Source organism: Lygodium microphyllum, chromosome 28 (assembly GCF_053477565.2).
Source record: "Lygodium microphyllum isolate KBCC chromosome 28, Lygodium_microphyllum_v1.1.10, whole genome shotgun sequence".
NCBI lineage: Eukaryota > Viridiplantae > Streptophyta > Polypodiopsida > Schizaeales > Lygodiaceae > Lygodium > Lygodium microphyllum.
Genome location: NC_141162.1, coordinates 9,635,022 through 9,653,854, shown reverse-complemented (window position 1 = coordinate 9,653,854; position 18,833 = coordinate 9,635,022). Strand labels below are relative to the sequence as shown.

At 42.5% G+C, this 18,833-nt stretch overlaps 1 pseudogene; it reads left to right on the top strand.

The window, feature by feature from the left end:
- The first annotated feature begins 13,544 nt into the window (after positions 1-13,544).
- LOC148011169 (uncharacterized) lies at positions 13,545-15,262 on the top strand (annotated as a pseudogene).
- Positions 15,263-18,833: the final 3,571 nt, after the last annotated feature.

Here is an 18,833-nt window from a genome sequence, read left to right as displayed (position 1 = left end):
AGGATATGAAAAATAAAGGTCGCTTGATAGCAAAAGGAAAGAAGAAGGGCAGAATGTTTACATTGGATGCAGACATGCCTGAATTGAGTGCAGCAATGTTTGCACATGGGACCGGTGTAGTTGCAGATATTGATATCTGGCATAAACGCATTGGTCATGTTAATGTATAGCGACTTAAATCAATGCAGGCCCAAAACATTGTTGCAGGATTGCCTAAATTCAAGGTTGCAGAAATGCATAAGGTATGTGAAGCCTGTCAGTTTGGAAAACAAGCAAGGAAACCATTTCCTAGACATGTTCAAGAGAGTAAGAAGCCATTGGAATTAATCCACTCTGATGTGTGGACTACTAAAGCTGCATCTCTTGGAGGCTGTCATTATTTTATCAGTTTTATTGATGACTACAACAGAAAAGTTTGGGTGTATTTTATGAAAAAGAAAAGTGAAGTTTTTGGGCATTTCAAAACTCTTAAAGCTATGGTTGAAAAAGAAACAGGCCTGCAAGTAAAATGCCTAAGGTCAGATGGAGGGGGAGAGTACCTCTCAAATGAGTTTGCAAGGTTCCTACAGGAGCATGGCATAAAGCAGCAATATTCATGCAGTCATACCCCACAGCAAAATGGAATTGCAGAAAGAAAAAACAGGCATATTGGAGAGGTATCTCGTGCCATACTTAATGAAAAAGACCTGCCAGATTTTTATTGGGCTGAAGCAGTTGCTACAGCAGTCTACATAATGAACAGGACTCCCACTGCAGCAATACATGGAATGACTCCAGAGGAGAGGTATACTGGTAGGAAACCAGATATCCTTTCCTAGACCATTCAAGGTCAGAGAAACTAAATCATCATCTTCCACTGGCGACCCAATGGAAGCAAGTGCATCTGCAATCTTCTTCACCTTCATGTGGTAGTCATTGATGCTCATACTTTCTCTTTGCACGTTATGCAACTCTTGCTTGAGCTGCATTTTCCTGGCTTGCGTATTTGTGCTATACATTTTTAACAGAGTATCCCATGCCTCCTTTGGCGTACTTGCATCCTGAATATGCACAATCATAGAGTCTGAAATACTGATAGACAGCCAGTACATAACTTTCCTGGCTCTCTCATGCCATGCTTTGAATGCCTGCATTTGCTGTTGATTGGGAACATTAGGAAGAACTGGTTCTTCTTCATTTCCTGCAACAAATTCCCAATATCCTTTTCCCATAAGGAAATTCGTCATTCTAAACTTCCATGCTTGGAAGTTGTTCTTGTCAAGCTTTTCAGTTACAATCTGTGAAAGAGAATCAGACGCCATTACAGAACACTGCGAATAATTCTGTCACTGCAAAAACTCAGCTTCACCCTCACAAGGGCAAATCTGCAAAACTGGCGAAAGTGGTATTTGACCACACACTCACTTCCTAGTGACGATTTTGCATAAACAGGAACCAAGGATGATTCTAAAACTCCCAATGTCTCTGCGCACAAGCATACGATGCAATTTCTACAGTAACTTTTCACCGACCTGTAGAACAGTGGCTAAACAGCATAAAACTGAGCCTTTTCCTGAGTGCGTGCAGAAAACTTCCGCCTCCAAAACAGGCCCCTGAAATGGCCTCAAATCCAAAAAAGAGGGTCGCCAAGAGCTAAAGCTCTCTCCCGCAGCATATACTGCCCTCTTGCTTCACTGCGAAGGGCGTCTCAACCAGAACACCGCGAGCTTGGCTTGCTTTCTTGAGCTCCTTACCACGAACAAGGCTCTGATACCATGTCAAGATTGTGGGAGAGAAGGAAGGAGTCTCACTTGAAGCTTTCTTGCTTGCACAATGGGGGAAGACACACAAGGGTAAAGGCTGAAAACAGTTTTTCTCTTCTTAGTTGTGTAAGCCAAAAGAACTCAAGTACAAAGAAATAGAAGAACCCTAGATATGAGTCTCAAACCAAACTCAACTAACTAAGGTGACATACTAACTGAGCCACGAACTAGAGTAGATAAGGTTAGCTATCATGTAGCTATTATTCAGGGGCGGTGTACGAACCGCGTCTGCAACTGACAAGTCGGTGACATAAATACACAACGGTCACCCTGGCATATCACGAGTGGAGCTCGATATCTCAACATAGGATATATTTGTCCGAGTTATTTGTAATGAAGGATTTTAGCTTATTTGAATAAATGATAATGTATAGAACTTAGTTTCCCTTGAATTGAATCAAGCATTATAAATTACGAGCAAGATTATCCATTTACTATAGTAGTATATTTTAGTTAAATCCTAAAGGTATAAAAATTATATCTTGCACCATTAGTCTTATTCCTTTTCCCAACGAATCATTGTAAATGATTAAATTCATGAAAGGTTTCTTTCGTTGCTCAAATTACTAGGAAGTTATCATTGCTAATTGCACATCTTAGTAAGGGAAATGTTTGTTATTTGGCATGAGTTCATCTGCAAGGAAAAATGAAGTTTAAATTGAACTGTATTGACTGAAAAGTAAATTGTCACAAGGATAGTAAAACCGTGACAAGACGATTAATATTACCTTCCAAAAGATAACCAAACCAATCTAAGCATAGAAATATTCATACCCTAAGCACTTGACTACTTTCCTTATTGTAGGGTCAAAAAAATTCGTAAAGATAAAGAACTAGGGCTGTCCCCGAGATCCTTAAAAAGAAACCCTAGGTCCGACATACATCAGCTTAAAGGATCTAAAACGGATTATTCCATCACAGGACTTGCGCAGCAAGTACGAAATCATTTAGTCTTGTGATTGATTCACAAGGAGAAAGGGTAAAAACCCTCAGCAAGGATGGTAGATCCCTACGCAAGTTATCTTGCAAAAGGACGTATTTTTGGATATCCTTCTAAATAAGGAAAGTTGTAAACCGGAAACTAGCATATCTAAGGAACTTTAGGGTTGACCAAGTTGGGTTAATAAGGTACGCCCTACACCAGAATGTAAAGGATCTTGCCAATTTACAAGACACCTTGGGAACGAGTGCTGATACACTCAAAAGGAAAGAACACTTCCTTAGCAGTTTGCCAAACAACACGGTTGATTAATGGAAATGTTTGTGCTTGCTAGAGATTTTAGGGCTCTGTTTGAATTATGAATTACAAATTAAATAAGTACCTATACTTCACGTTACAGGCCTGAAGGAAGAGGCAGTTCCAGTTACCCTCGACTACCTCCCTAACCCTAACCAAGGGGGTTGTTCACCGCGCCGGGAACGTGGACCGAACCCGCCGCAAGAGGTCTCTCCGTTGAGCTCTACTTGGAGTAGGAGGACGCTTGGGTGCTAGGGGGGGCTCTGGCCGTAAATCCCTCGCCTTTCGGGTCCTGCACAAGAGGCTAACGTGACTCGGGATTGGATCTCGAGGCCCGCATACTAGTCTACGGGGAGAAGCTTGGAATAGTGATCACTATGGATTACTGGATAGCCTTCGGGCAGATTATGGACAAGCCTACGGGCGGAACTCCTTGTATTTCAAAGAAAAAAATGATGATATGTTATTAAAGAACTTGTTTGATATTGTTTTTTTTCTATGTCATGTGATAAGATTATGTGAAGGAACCAGTGTTTAACGGATTAGTTAAAGAAGCTGGTTGTTACATGTCAAACTAATGTGTTAGATAATTACATAACTAAAACAAACCGAGGAAAGTGCGGAGGATGGGCCATAGGTCCGTCCTGCGGTTGGGTGGTCCCGGTTAGCCGCGAACTTTTCTCAAGGAATAGCGAGATGATCATCAAAGAAAATGAATAACGAAAGGGATGACCTAGAGTTATGTCTTAACCGATTTACGCTGTTTTAGGGGAACGGAATGGGACTATGCCTTATGGCAGAGAGGTTGAGCTTTGCATCCCTCTCGTTTCCCATTCTCCTTGAACGAAGTGCAGCATGAACCCGCTTTGGACCTGGCGTTTCTACGTAAAGTAGTTCGCTCGGGTCTGACGCTAGTTGCTGTTAGTTAATGACCAATCAGAAAAACCCTAATTTTGGTCGATCCAAAGTGGGAACGGCCAGGATACTTTCGCTACGTGGCAGACGTGGGAAGACCTAGATCGCAAATCCTGTAACATTCCATGGGAGTGCCGGGCGGAGCTTTCTAGACATCCTTTCCGATGGATTGCTAAGACGTGTCTTGGATGATACTAGTGGACACGTTACAGTTGGTATCAGAGCCAACCAACAACGGAATTGTTTTTATAAGATCTCAATAAAATGAAGTAAAGAAATTGTTGCTGTCCAAACATTTTCTCACCTTCAATGCTGTCTTGCAGAATTATGAAGCGTGGAATAAATTTTTGGTATTTCGGGTCATGTTTATGACTGCAATGCATTCTCCGCTTTATAGACAAAGAATTGGGATGATGAACATCCTAGAACAGATTTATAATCCATCACCTCTTTACATAGAACGAAGATGGACGGGGTCTTCAGGAATCTACTATATAGCCGCCCACCGGTTTGCTTATCTATAGACCAACCTAAAGAGGATCAAGTGGTTGGAAAACTTGAAAGTCGTGAAGCTGTTCATTTTTGTGGAAGCTCACGTAAATTCAACTTTACATATTCAAGGTCGGAGGGTTGAGATGAACTCATATGTATATGAGGAAGTAACTCGTGTAATCCCAGCCGACAGGATTAAAGTGTTGGGCCGCCATGAGAAGTATGGATTCCAACGGAAAGGGTATCCTGAACTTCCAATGAATTATCGATTCCTAAAGATCCATGACCCAAAACCCTACTATTACAGAGTTCCTGTAGACAAATACAATACAACGTTGTTCTCCCCAAACTGAATGTAACGATTGGCTTATCATTACATGAAATGTTGTATTCAAAAAGGCTATGCCCATGTAAATACAAATAAAGACTTCTTTTTATCAATATATGGCTGTGCATAAGAGTTGTTAAGAAGTTATGTAGCTATATTGTTTACGAGATAGCTGAACTAAAAATGAAAGATAAGCTAACGTCGATTATCATATAATAACGCTAAGAAAACCTTTATCCAGGCACAACCCTAGGTACAGGTTCCAAATTTTCCTCCTACATCAAGTACTGCTATGACCCAGGAAAAGAAGTTCCTCCTCAAGCAGATAAAGCCACCCGAGTTTGATGGGAGAGGCAAATTCGTCCAGGCTGATGCTGAAATTTGGATTGAATCCATGGAGGATTACTTTGAAGTGGCTGGTACTGCACCTACCAATCAGGCCATGCTCGCCAAGTTAAAGCTCCCTCGCGAAGCTAGAATTTGGTGGAGGCAATGGTGCAGGGATCAAGGGATTTCAGAGGGGTCCGTTACCTAGGAGAAGCTGAAGAAATCCGTGTAGGGAAGATACTTACCACCTACATATCGTACGCAAAAACTGAATAAGTTCTACGAACTAAAACAGATAGAACTCACTCTTGACGCATACTACTCTAAATTCGTCTCACTTTTAAAGTATGCGCCACAGATGGACATGATGCAGCAGGTGTCCAAATTTTGTGCGGGCTTAAATCCACCAGTAAATACCCATCTCGAATCTATGCATCCATCAGATCTTCAGGATGCACTCATTCGAGCGGCACCTATAATTCAGGAGGTGCAAGCTAGACCAAGGGGTAACAAAACTTGGTCTTATAGTGACCCGAACAGAGGAGCATTCAGACCTCAAATGAAGAGAGTTCAAGGTCATAATCAAGGATAAAGAAAGAAAGCAAGGATAAATAACGTCAACAACTTTGTTCCTACTCAAAGTAATGGCCGAAACCTCCGTTGTTTCCACTATAACGAACCCGGTCACTTCAAGAGGCAATGTCCCAAGCTCAACGGAGGACATCGCCAAACACCTTTCCAAGGAGCAGGCTGCGGTCACCAAGGAGCCGCCACCCGTGGAAGAGGAAGAACTGCCTGCATTGCCAATAGGAAAAGATGCAAAGAAGAAGAAGAGGAAGATCCGACTATGGAAGCAGAATTTGAAAGAGCGACAGTCCATGCCGCTTTACACAAGAAAGGGCTGAATCACCAATTCTAAGTGATTCAGACACCGTCGGACTATCAAGGTAAAGGTTTCAAAACCTTGATTGATTGTGGCAGTACACATTCCTTTATCTCACTAGCATGTGCAAAAAGATTAGGAATAACCACAGTAGAAGCACCTACCCTGCTTGTGGAATTGGCAAACGGTCGTGAGGTAACTTGTACCAGGCAAACTGCTAAGGTGGAATTCTTTTTGGGAGGAAAGGAGACTTCAGTCAATTTCAGAGTCATGAATTTAGGTATCCATGAGTGTCTACTCGGAATGGATTGGCTTAAGCCCAACGACGCCCACATTCACTGTGGAAAGGGTCAAGTTTCCTTTCGAAACTCTGAAAGGGAATTTTTCACAACTCAAGGTGAGGCAGGAGTGCCAAGAATCCAATTGGTCAAAGTATCTCAGATCATAAAAGGAGTCAGAAAAGGATTACCCGTTTACCTGATCAAACTCAACAAGTTAGATCAAAAGCAAGAGTCTCATGAGGGACCTTCTTGGCTAAAGGAATACGCTGACGTATTCCCTGAGGAATTGACTGAACTTCTGCCTCAAAGAGAAGTAGATCATGAGATTAGGCTAGTACCTGGAGCTGCACCAATTGCAAAGAGACCTTATAGAATGTCCATACCAGAAGCAATTGAGTTGAAGGAACAACTCAAGCAACTGTTAGATCAGGGTTAATCCGGCCTAGCAATTCACCGTGGGGAGCTCCAGTACTATTCCAGAAAAATAAAGATGGGACACTTCGACTATGTATTGATTACCGGGGGTTGAATCAATCAATAGTCAAGAACAAGTATCCTATTCCTAGAATAGACGAACTTCTTGATCGTCTTCAAGGTGCAAAGATCTTCTCCAAGATTGATCTCAGGTCAGGTTACTATCAGACAAGGATCAAGGAAGAAGATATTCCAAAGACGGCCTTCAATACAAGATATGGGCACTTTGAATTCCCGGTTATGTCATTCGGGCTTACAAATGCACCTGCCATCTTCAATAGATTAATGCAAGATATCTTTAGACCATATCTTGATGATTTCGTGCTTGTCTTCTTCGATGACACTTTAGTCTATTCTAAACAGGAAGAAGATCATGAACCTCAACTTCGGATTGTCCTTGAGACAATGAGGTCTCATAAGCTGTTTGCAAAAATGAAGAAGTGTGCATTCTTCAAGTGTCAGATTGAATATCTGGGATTCATAGTATCATCAGAAGGAATATCAGTAGACCCAGCCAAGGTCAGAGATGTGCTTGAATGGCCAATACCAGTATCCGTCAAAGAGATACGTAGCTTTCTTGGATTGATAGGATGGTATAGGGTCTTCATCAAAAACTATGCTTTGATTGCAGCACCTCTTATAGACTTACTAAAGAAGCAGACTTCCATTACATGGTCAACTTCCGAACAAAATAGCTTCGACAAATTGAAGCAAAGTTTGGTATCAACACCTATTCTAAAACTTCCTGACCTCAATAAGGAGTTTGAGGTAGTAACTGATGCTAGCATTCTTGCCTTGGGGTGTGTACTTATGCAGGAAGGTCATCCAGTAGCATACTCTTCAAGGAAATTGAAGAGTCATGAAAAGAATTATGCTACGCATGATCTGGAATTACTAGCCGTCATCCATGCTCTAAAGCTTTGGAGGCACTACCTGTTGGGTAACAAGTTTACTCTAGTAACCGATCATAAGAGTCTCAGATGGATTTTTACCCAGAATGAGCTCAACATGAGGCAACATCGGTGGATTGAAGTATTGGAGGAATATGATTTTGAAATCAAGTAGCGACCAGGGAAGGAGAATGTAGTTGCCGATGCACTCAGTCGCAAGGCATTCCTAAATTCCCTAATCTTGCAGAATCCATCAACGGCCAGATCTCTGGCTACAAAAGTATCTATGCCAAACAACCCTATACTTGAACTAGCTAGAGAGGAAGCATGCCATGATTTGGCCTACCAAACAATGATAAAGGAAATATCTACCAAGGAGCAGAATCGGAAGTGGCAAGCTAAGTATCAGGAATTTTCCATTGATAATGGACTTGTCTACTACAGAACAAGGCTGTGTATACCAACAAGCCAGTCACTTAAGCAAAAGTTATTATGGGAAGCTCATGATTCCCCTTTCACAGGACATCCTGGCTATGCTAAGACTCTTAATGCAGTTAGAAAAAGCTACCATTGGGAGAGGCTTAAAGGTGACATTTTCAAATATGTCACTGAGTGTTTATCTTGCCAACGTATCAAAGCCGAACATGTCATGATGCCAGGGAAACTGCAACCCCTTGACATTCCCCAAATGAAATGGGAATTCATCAGTATGGATTTTGTTGTGGGCTTACCCCAAGTCCAAGGAGGATACAATTCCATTATGGTTGTGGTTGACATGCTTACCAAGGTTGCACACCTGATACCAGTAAAGACAAACTATAAAGCCTCCGACATCGCAAGATTGTTTATCAAGGAGATATTCAAGCTACATGGGTTACCTAGAAGAATCATTAGTGATCGAGATTCTCTCTTCACATCACACTTCTGGAGAGCTATCTTTGAAGCTATTGGGACTCAACTCTATTTTAGAACCACTTACCATCCCCAAACGGATGGCCAAACAGAGCAAGTAAATCAAATCATCAAAGATATGCTTAGGGCATACTGCTGTCAAGAGCCGAAGAGGTGGATTTAATACTTGCCATTAGTTGAATTTGCCTACAATGCTTCTTACCAGCAAAGCATTCTGATGACTCCTTTCCAAGCATTGTATGGTCATGATTGCCGAAGTCCCCTAAACTTTTCTGATCCAACCCTAAGAGTTGAAGTGTCAAGACAGATGTTGGAAGACATGGATGATCAAATAAAGTCAATAAGACAAGACATACAAGCGGCCAAGGATAGACAAAAGGCATACGCAGATTTGAAACGTCAAGAAAGAGTCTTCGAAGAAGGAGACATGGTCTTCATTCGTGTACGCCCTAAAAAGAGTTCTCTATCCCTAGGAGAATGCAAGAAGCTAAGTCCAAGGTATTGTGGGCCATACAAAATCCTCAAATGCCTAGGATCCAATGCTTATAGATTGCAACTCCCTGAGAACCTAAAGGTTCACAATGTATTCCATATCAGCCTATTGAAAAAATATGTACCCAACCCTAATCATGTACTTGATGACCAACAAATTGTAATGCCTAGTCAAGGAGTCCTTGAACTAAGGCCGGATAGGATCTTAGATGTTAGGGAGAGACCGTTAAGATCTAGAACCTTAAGAGAATGCCTCGTCCAATGGAAAGATTATTCCGAAGAGGATGCCACCTAGGTAGATGAAGGCACTCTCAACCATCAGTATCCCCAGTTTATCTCGAGATGAGGACATCTCGGTTCTTCTAAGGGGGAGAGAATGCAAAATATCAAATGGATAAATGCAAAAAAAAATTATTTATTCCCCTCCCCAGCCAACTGTTGTGCTGGAAGGGGAGGGGAATAGAAAGAAGCCAGAAGCTCCTCGGTGGAAGCTCGCAGGGAGTAGTGCCATGCGTGCTGACACAAAGGAGAGGGAGGATCCCCCTCCCCTCCCCTATTCAAACCCTGCATTGCTGCCGCTAGGGGGAAAAGGAGGACGACAATATCAATTGGTGACGTTGCCCAAATCGTCTGTGAGTGAAGGAGGGGAGGGCTGATATATGTGAGGGTAGTGCTGCCTGTGCCACTTGAAGGACGGAGAAGGGGACGGACTCGCTGTGCTGGCCACCTAGGCAGAGGGACGCGACGCCGTCGAGGGAGGGAGGAGCCGCCTCCATTGCACCGTCGAGACTGACGGTCTTAATCACCCCCCCCAAGCTTCTGGAAGCTTGGAAGCTTCCAAAGGGGGGGGCCTCCTTAACCCCCCTTCCTATACCTTTTTATAAAACCCCCCCCCCCCCCCCCAGTTTTAATCCTCCTAAGGCCCTTTCATCCCCCTTCTCGTGCCTTTCCAAAAACCCTTCCATACCCCCCCATGATTTAACCTTTAAGCCCTTTGTTATGGGCTTTGAAACCTTTTCCCCCCGTGTGTCTAAATCCCCCTTTTCGATGGGTGTTAGAACCCCTATGTTTTACCCATGAAGCCTTTCCTGTAGGCCTTAAAAACCCTTATTTCTTCTCCCTGGTGGTAACTCCTATAAGCCCCCTTCCTCTTGAGCCTTGGAACCCATCCCCCTTCGTGTTCTATAATCCCTTAGACCCCCTTTTTGCGTGGATATTGGAATCACCCTTTTTTTTCTCCCCCCCCCGTGATTAAACCTTCTCTAACCCTTCCCTTGTGGCGTATTGAGAACCCTTTCCTCCAAGTTGACCTAAGGGTCCTTCGATCTTACTTATAACCTTTATGGTCACTATATTCCCTTAGAGTTCTCTCCCGCACCTTGTGTCTTTTCCATCCCTTTTCATTCCTCGTTTGAACGAGTCATTAAAAGGCCATTACGCCTTCCCCATGGCTTCAATGGGTCTTAGTCATAAAAGATTCTGAAACACCCTATCGAATTCCCTGACTTCAAGGAGGGAGCCTTCCAAAAACTACTTTCGACGGACGATGCAAGGAAGCGACGGTGGAATTCTGAAAAAAAGAGTGTCAAGCTGCTTCCACGTTCGAAGGACTACAACTGTGATGCCTCCTAAGAAAGACCAAGGAGTAGCTGCGGGAGGTGCATCTTGTGGTATCCATGTGGATATCTCACCCCAAAACCAGGTTTTTCTTCTTGGCTTTAATTCAGTTCTAAGTCAATCATGCAAAGGGAAATTGTTAGGGATAGGATATATTTGTCCGAGTTATTTATAATGAAGGATTTTAGCTTATTTGAATAAGTGATAATGTATAGAACTTAGTTTCCCTCGAATTGCATCAAGCATTATAAATTACGAGCAAAATTATCCATTTACTATAGTAGTATATTTTAGTTAAATCCTAAAGGTATAGAAATTATATCTTGCACCATTAGTCTTATTCCTTTTCCGAACGAATCATTGTAAATGATTAAATTCATGAAAGGTTTCTTTGGTTGCTCAAATTACTAGGAAGTTATCATTGCTAATTGCACATCTTAGTAAGGGAAATGTTTGTTATTTGGCATGAGTTCATCTACGAGGAAAAATGAAGTTTAAATTGAACTGTATTGACTGAAAAGTAAATTGTCACAAGGATAGTAAAACCGTGACAAGACGATTAATATTACCTTCCAAAAGATAACCAAACCAATCTAAACATAGAAATATTCATACCCTAAGCACTTGACTACTTTCCTTATTGTAGGGTCAAAAAAATTCGTAAAGATAAAGAACTAGGGCTGTCCCCGAGATCCTTAAAAAGAAACCCTAGGTCCAACATACGTCAGCTTGAAGGATCTAAAACGGATTATTCCAGTGCAGGACTTGCGCAGCAAGTATGAAATCATTTAGTCTTGTGATTGATTCACAAGGAGAAGGGTAAAAATGCTCAACAAGGATGGTAGATCCCTATGCAAGTTATCTTGCAAAAGGACGTATTTTTGGATATCCTTCTAAATAAGGAAAGTTGTAAACCGGAAACTAGCATATCTAAGGAACTTTAGGGTTGACCAAGTTGGGTTAATAAGGTACACCCTACACCGGAATGTAAAGGATCTTGCCAATTTACAAGACACCTTGGGAACGAATGCTGATACACTCAAAAGGAAAGAACACTTCCTTAGCAGTTTGCCAAACAACACGGTTGATTAATGGAAATGCTTGTACTTGCTAGAGATTTTAGGGCTCTGTTTGAATTATGAATTACAAATTAAATAAGTACCTATACTTCAGGTTAAAGGCCTGAAGGAAGAGGCAGTTCCAGTTACCCCCGACTACCTGCCTAATCCTAACCAAGGGGGTTGTTCACCGTGCCAGGAACGTGGACCAAACCCGCCGCGAGAGGTCTCTTCGTTGAGCTCTACTTGGAGCAGGAGGACGCTTGGGTGCCAAGCGTGACTCGGGATTGGATCTCGAGGCCTGCATACTAGTCTATGGGCAGAATCTTGGAATAGTGATCACTATGGATTACTGGATAGCCTTCGGGCAGATTATGGACAAACCTACAGGCGGAACTCATTGTATTTCAAAGATAAAAATGATGATATGTTAATAAAGAACTTGTTTGATATTGTTTTTTTTCTATGTCATGTGATAAGATTACGTGAAGGAACCAGTGTTTAACGGATTAATTAAAGAAGCTGGTTGTTACATGTCAAACTAATGTGTTAGATAATTACATAACTAAAACAAACCGAGGAAAGTGCGGAGGATGGGCCATAGGTCCGTCCTGCGGTTGGGTGGTCTCAGTTAGCCGGGAACTTTTCTCAAGGAATAGCGGGATGATCGTCAAAGAAAACAAATAATGAAAGCGATGACCTAGAGTTATGTCTTAACCGATTTACGCTGTTTTAGGCGAACAGAATGGGACTATGCCTTATGGTAGAGAGGTTGAGCTTTGCATCCCTCTCGTTTCCCATTCTCCTTGAACCAAGTGCAGCGTGAACCCGCTTTGGACCTGGCGTTTTTGGGTAAAGTAGTTTGCTCGGGTCTAACGCTAGTTGCTGTTAGTTAATGACCAATCAGAAAAACCCTAATTTCGGTCGATCCTAAGTGGGAACGGCCAGGATACTTCCGCTACGTGGCAGACGCGGGAAGACCTAGATTGCAAAATCCCGTAACATTCCATGGGAGTGCCGGGCGGAGCTTTCTAGACATCCTTTCCGATTGACTGCTAAGATGTGTCTTGGATGAGACTAGTGGACACGTTACATGGCCCATCCGGAGGATGCGCAGGATCAGAGGGGGTGGATGTCATATTGTTGCGTATCCAAGGTGTGGAATCCACCAAAAAATTGTGTGTGTGACATTTGTTACTTTGTGCATACTTAGACATTGTGTTTTGCTCTACCTAAACGTTTTGCCTTTAGTTGGTTCATGTTTAATTTCACAGAAGAGACAAGTGTTGTTGGGGAGTGAATCTGGTATTTGTTACAAACAATTTAGAAGGAGAATGGGCTCTAGGTCTGTAGTAGGGTTTTCCCAAGCTTCTCAAGTTGTTTGCTTATGCTGAAGATACAAATGGTATCAATAAGGGAGTTCAAGAAGACCAGGGAATTTTCAGTAAAGTTTCTAATTTCGAAACCTCAAGGAACTTAGGAGCATTAAAGCATAAAAATCTAGAGATAGGGGATGAGGGGGAAAATGAAATGCCAAGGCAAGCTTGCTTTTGTCTTTATTTGATCTCAGATATTGAAGGGAATGCAGAGATAGGCATGAGAAATCTTGAGAATTAGAAACCATATTGAACCAAGGATTGTGTGTTAGTGGAGTAGGCTACAACTGATGTGGCAAAAGAGCATGTAGTGGTGGGAGTGAGCACAGGACCAATGCTTGCAAAGAAAGAGATTTCACAGGAACATAGCCATTATTTGGCTCTTGTTTTGTTTGGGTGTGCAATTGCCAAGGAGCTCGGTTTCCAATTTTGTGATAAGGGTAAATGATACTGAGAAGCCATGGCTACAGCAAGTGTAACTTGTGAGGAGGTGGTAGTAGATAGTTTTATGGCTCACGAGGAGGAGGTGAGAGATGGCCCTCTGCAATTCAATCCATCAATTTTGACTGATCTATATGGTGTTGTTGTACTTGGAGGTACATTTGACCATCTCCACATCAAGGCAGTTGATCGCCCTCTATTTGCAGACTTCTAGAAACGATTCATGGATTCTTGGAAGGCACTTCGAAAAAAGCAGAAAGAAAGGGGACGCATGGCTATTTCGAGAGAAGGCTTTCAACCTTCTTTTGATTCCTGTTGAAGAGAGCAATCAAGGAGCAGTTTTTTCTTTGTGTCTTGGCAGTCCTTATATTTTGCAAGGTACCAACTATCCATCAACCTTTGCAAAACATTACAGACACAAATAGATGCATATGAATGGAGGTTGCTGGCAGTGATGAAGCAGAGTCTCATGAGGACACATTGCCAGAAGCTAATGCGTATGAAAATTGAGAAGACAGAGAACCAGTCTGTGCAATCCAATCAGATACAGATGATATAATCATCACAGGGGGCATCAGTGGCGTCTTCACTACGAGGCTTCTCCAACATCACAGTGATGTTGTTCTTATCAACCTGAAGGATCACCTTGAGATCTCGTATGGCTGACTAAGATCCATTGTTCAGCCTGATTTTACCGAAAAGTGTCTTGTTCTTCATTCGGAATACCTACAGAAAGGCAGGCACGTGGAAGGTTGCAGAGAATGCCTCCATCACTGAGGTTGTGATTAGCACTGGCAAAATATTGCCTTTTGATTTCCTTGTCATCTCTACACGTTCTGTCCATACCGGACCTGCCAAGAAAACAAAATGCATTCAACATTTTCAATCCGAGCAGAAAAAGTTGAATGAGGAAAACAGTGTCTTGATCATTGGAGGAGGGCCTGTTGGTGTGGAATTAGCTGGGGAGATTGTCGTTGATTGTCCTGAGAAGAAAGTTCCCTTGTGCACAGTGATAACAAGCTCATTGAATTCATGGAACCCAAAGCCTCCAAGAAAACCCTCAGATGGCTTGTCAAGAAGAAGGTCAATGTTTATCTCAATACAAAAGTGAACATTGATACTGTCTCGAGCTTGTCAAAGTCGTACACAACATCCAGTGGAGAAACCATTCAAGCTGATCATCGTTTTGTTTGTGTGGGAAAGAGAGTGAGCTCATCATGGTTACAATCAAGCATCTTCAAAGAGGCTGTGGAACCAGGCTGGGGCATTCTTGATGTGGAAAAAGAAGGGTCTTCTAGAGACCAACCTTTTGAGGAGTCTTTTGTTAAGGATATGGTTGTGTATTTGAACATAGACAATAATTACCTATCTAAATCAAAAGATCATGTTTTCATAACAGAGTTCATCTCTTTTGATGTAAAAGAGGGAGTTGCTAAGCTAGAAAGCTAAGATCATGTTGTCACAACAGAGTTCAGCTCTTCTGATGTAAAAGAGAGAGTTGCTAAGCTAGAAAGCTGTTTGTCTCATCAGTCTTCTGAAGAGTTGTTGGAATGTAAGCATGAACCAATTTGCAAAAAGAAAGAGAAATCAGTTATAAGTAAGAACAGCTCCCCTTCAAAGAATTCAAGGCTTCGCAATTCTTTTGGGGAAAATTCTGATGCAGGATCAGTCCAAATCAGCAGAAATCATGAGACTGGTAGTGGAGAACGTGTTATGGAGGTTGCGACTGCAAGCTAATTTGGCTTTCTATTCGTCTTTACTTATTGGCAGAAATAAAAGCAGAGACTTGACATCATTTTCTCATCTTGCTTATTCGTTTGATTAATTCTCTATCTTGGAATTTCTCAAGGACCTCTGTGGTCTCGACTTTGCTTTTGAAAACCCTTCGACAATGCTCCACGCGAAAATGCCGTCCCTGCGACCACGCTGCACTATATATTTTGTACTGTACATTGAAACACTCAAATTAGATGTCGCATATAAAATATAGATATGACAAATCCTAAACACCTCATCACCTTTGGACTACATCCCCTTGAGAATTCCCACTCCTCCATAGAGACCTCTGTCCCTTCGCGAGACGCTGTGGTCAAAGCTCCATGCAACCATCTCATTGACATGAACTACGGCATCTCCTCCATGCCCTCGGGATATTGAATCGGTCGATGATGCATACTACGCCAGAATTCAGATCGCGCTTCCTCTCGATCTTGCCTAGCGATCTAGTACTTGGCGAGCCATGTCTCCATAGAGGCATGGTGCAATATATAAAAGCGATTCACCTTCTCCTCCATTGAGGCATCCATTCTTTTTTCTACCCCATTTCCAAACACCACATCTCCAGTCAGTCTATCATCGTCCTTCAACGACCATAGCATTTCGTTGTCTAGATCCACCGTTGGTAGCCATTGTGAAATATGCACTAGCTACGCCTCAGGCACCAACCAACGTTCAGCCATGCTACCTTTTGGCCGAGCTCATTGTCGCACAAAGCCTTTCAAGGTTTTTATGAAGCGCTCCAAGAAGAACATCCATCGCGTATGGACAGGTCTAGCAATCTCCACTTCATCTACAAGATGCACAAGAAGGTAGATCTGTATCGTGAGCATGCTGATGGGCAAGTATTTCTCAAAGAGATAGACTGTCTCCACTGCTCCATGTCTGGTGGATTCAATAGAGGACATCTTAATATCCTTCTGTGAGATCCATTACACCAAAGTCAACAACCTGTAAATGGCCCCACGTATTTTTGGAGTAAGACATCCTGCGATCGCGATCGGTAGTACCAACTGCCACAAATGAGAAAGCATTATGAATACTGACTACACTCCAAATAGCAAAATAGGCACGCCAATTACAATCCATTCGTAGTACAAACCTGACATATCTTATGCCAGTCATGGGATTTTAGCCCTGATAATTGGTCGTCTTTAGAAAATGCAAACATGAGAGAATGCATCATACCCGTCGGAGTGTAGATAGACTTGACTACTTACTTCACAATGTGCTCTTCTTTAGTGGACAAAACCCAAGGAGCGTGAGGTAGCTGCACACAACCATCAGCACTTGACTGCGGCCAAAGCGCCTCCATCTTACCTACCTCCTTCAAATCCATTCGTGCCCCTATAGTGTCTCTCTTTCCTGTGATGTGGTCCCAAGCTGCCCACATTCTTGAAAATATACACAGGATCCAAAAAGTGGTTGACCTGTAAGTGGGTCCAATATGGCAACTCGTAGAAAACTGAGAACCGTCACATTTCATTTGGATGTGACTCTGCGTGGACCATTTTAAGCTCGTACCAGCTTGCGGCATTCATACGTTTTGGAGGTCATCCAAGAAAACCTTCCCTGATTTCATGATCCTCTGGCAAGAAAGCGGCATGTCCTTGATATACCATCGTCTTCATGGTTCATGACCTTCGGGAGTCTAACTCTGGCCCGCACAATGGACATGCATGATAACCTGAGGTAGCCATACCTGTTCCAACACCACGACCCAGTGAATACAAGCTTGAATGAGATAAAATATAGATATTACCAATGATAACGGAGGCCTGTTCACCTGAGCATTCTCAGAATCTCGGAAAGTCATGCATCGTCCACATGAGAATGGCTCAAATATTGGCACACCGCCGACCATCGCGCTTGCCCATATCTTGCACGGTGACCCCCTCCTCCCAAAAAATATTAAGCTCATCGACTAATGGACGAAGATACACATCCATATTTTTGACTTTGTAGTGGCCAGGGACGAGTAAGCTAAGGATGAGATGTGCTTTCTTTGTAGAAAGCCATGGAGGGATATTATAGTTGGCAAGGACTATAGGCCACACAATGTAAGAAGTTGAGCGCAGACCGAATGGGTTCACGCCATCCATTGCAAGACCGAGCCGAAGATTCCTTGGCTCTTGGGCAAAGCCTGGGAAGGTAGAGTCAATGTGGCTCCATGCGCGTGAATCTGCTGATATTTGTTGAACTCCATCTATGGACCTATTTTGCGCATGCCACGTTGTCAAGCTTGCCATGCCAGACGTACAAAACATGTGGTTTATACGGGGGATAAGTGGAAAGTGTCTGAGAACTTTTTGAGGAATGGTTTGCCCTTGCAAGTCATGTCGATACCTGTGAGCACCACACTTTGGACATGTCTCCATAGTCTCATATTCTCCTTGAAACAGTATGCAATCATTGATACATGCATGGAGGTTGTTGTAGTCCATGCCAAGCTTTCGTAAAACATATCATGCATCATGACGAGACTCAGGCATGGTATTTGCAGGTGGTAATATATGATATTTTAATAACCTCAAAAATATCATAAACACCTTGAAAAAGCACAAATGTTTTTAATAATAGTGCCAAAAAAAAATCAACAAAGTATATGTACAAGGTACCTGAACAACTCAATCACACTCGCATCGCTCCACCCGTATTTTCCTTGCACACTTAAGAGTGCAAGTAGTGTCTTCAAGCGAGATACTCGGCACCCATCATATAGTGGTATAGATGCTTCCTATCTAAGCGGATCAAAAGTCTCGATATCCATGGAAATCAATGCATCGATCATTGCCTCGATCTCAAGATTGTAGGTCTGGAAGACTGCTCTCCTCTAGCATTGATGGTATAGATTGGCCTTGCAAGTGGTGGATTGGCTCATGCACTCCATCCATCGCACGCCCACGAACTCTTCTAATTGACTGTAAAGGGTGCACTCCTCCTTGGGATGAGACATCACCTCCCTGGATAGACAATTTGCCATCTAGACCCAATCTTATTGTATATGGTATTTTAGCTTGCAAGTACAATGCATGATTGATATTAATTTTTCTTATCGTTTGTTGAAAATCCGAAATCTCTTGATCAATTATCTCAGATTGAAACTCCCCAAATCGTTGTACTGTTCTGTAGACAATCGATGTTTTCGTCTAATTGCCATCTTGAATTGAGAGTAAGGACATGGGACATGCTAATTAAGATACACCGCGCGATCTTGAACGACATGACCTTCATCGTTTTCCATTTTGTCTATGTTACAACAAACAATTTGTTTTTGTTATCATTCTTTTTTTTCTTAAATTCTTATCCTCTCCTTCCATCTCTCTTTTTTTTCTTTCTTAAATTTTTATCATCTCCTTCCATCTCTCTCTCTTTTTCTACGTTACGACTACGACCACGACCACAACCACGACCATGACCACGACCACGACCACAACCACAACTACGACTATGACCACTACCACGACCATGACCACGATGACTACGACCACGACCACGACCACGACCACGGCTATGACTATGACCATGACCA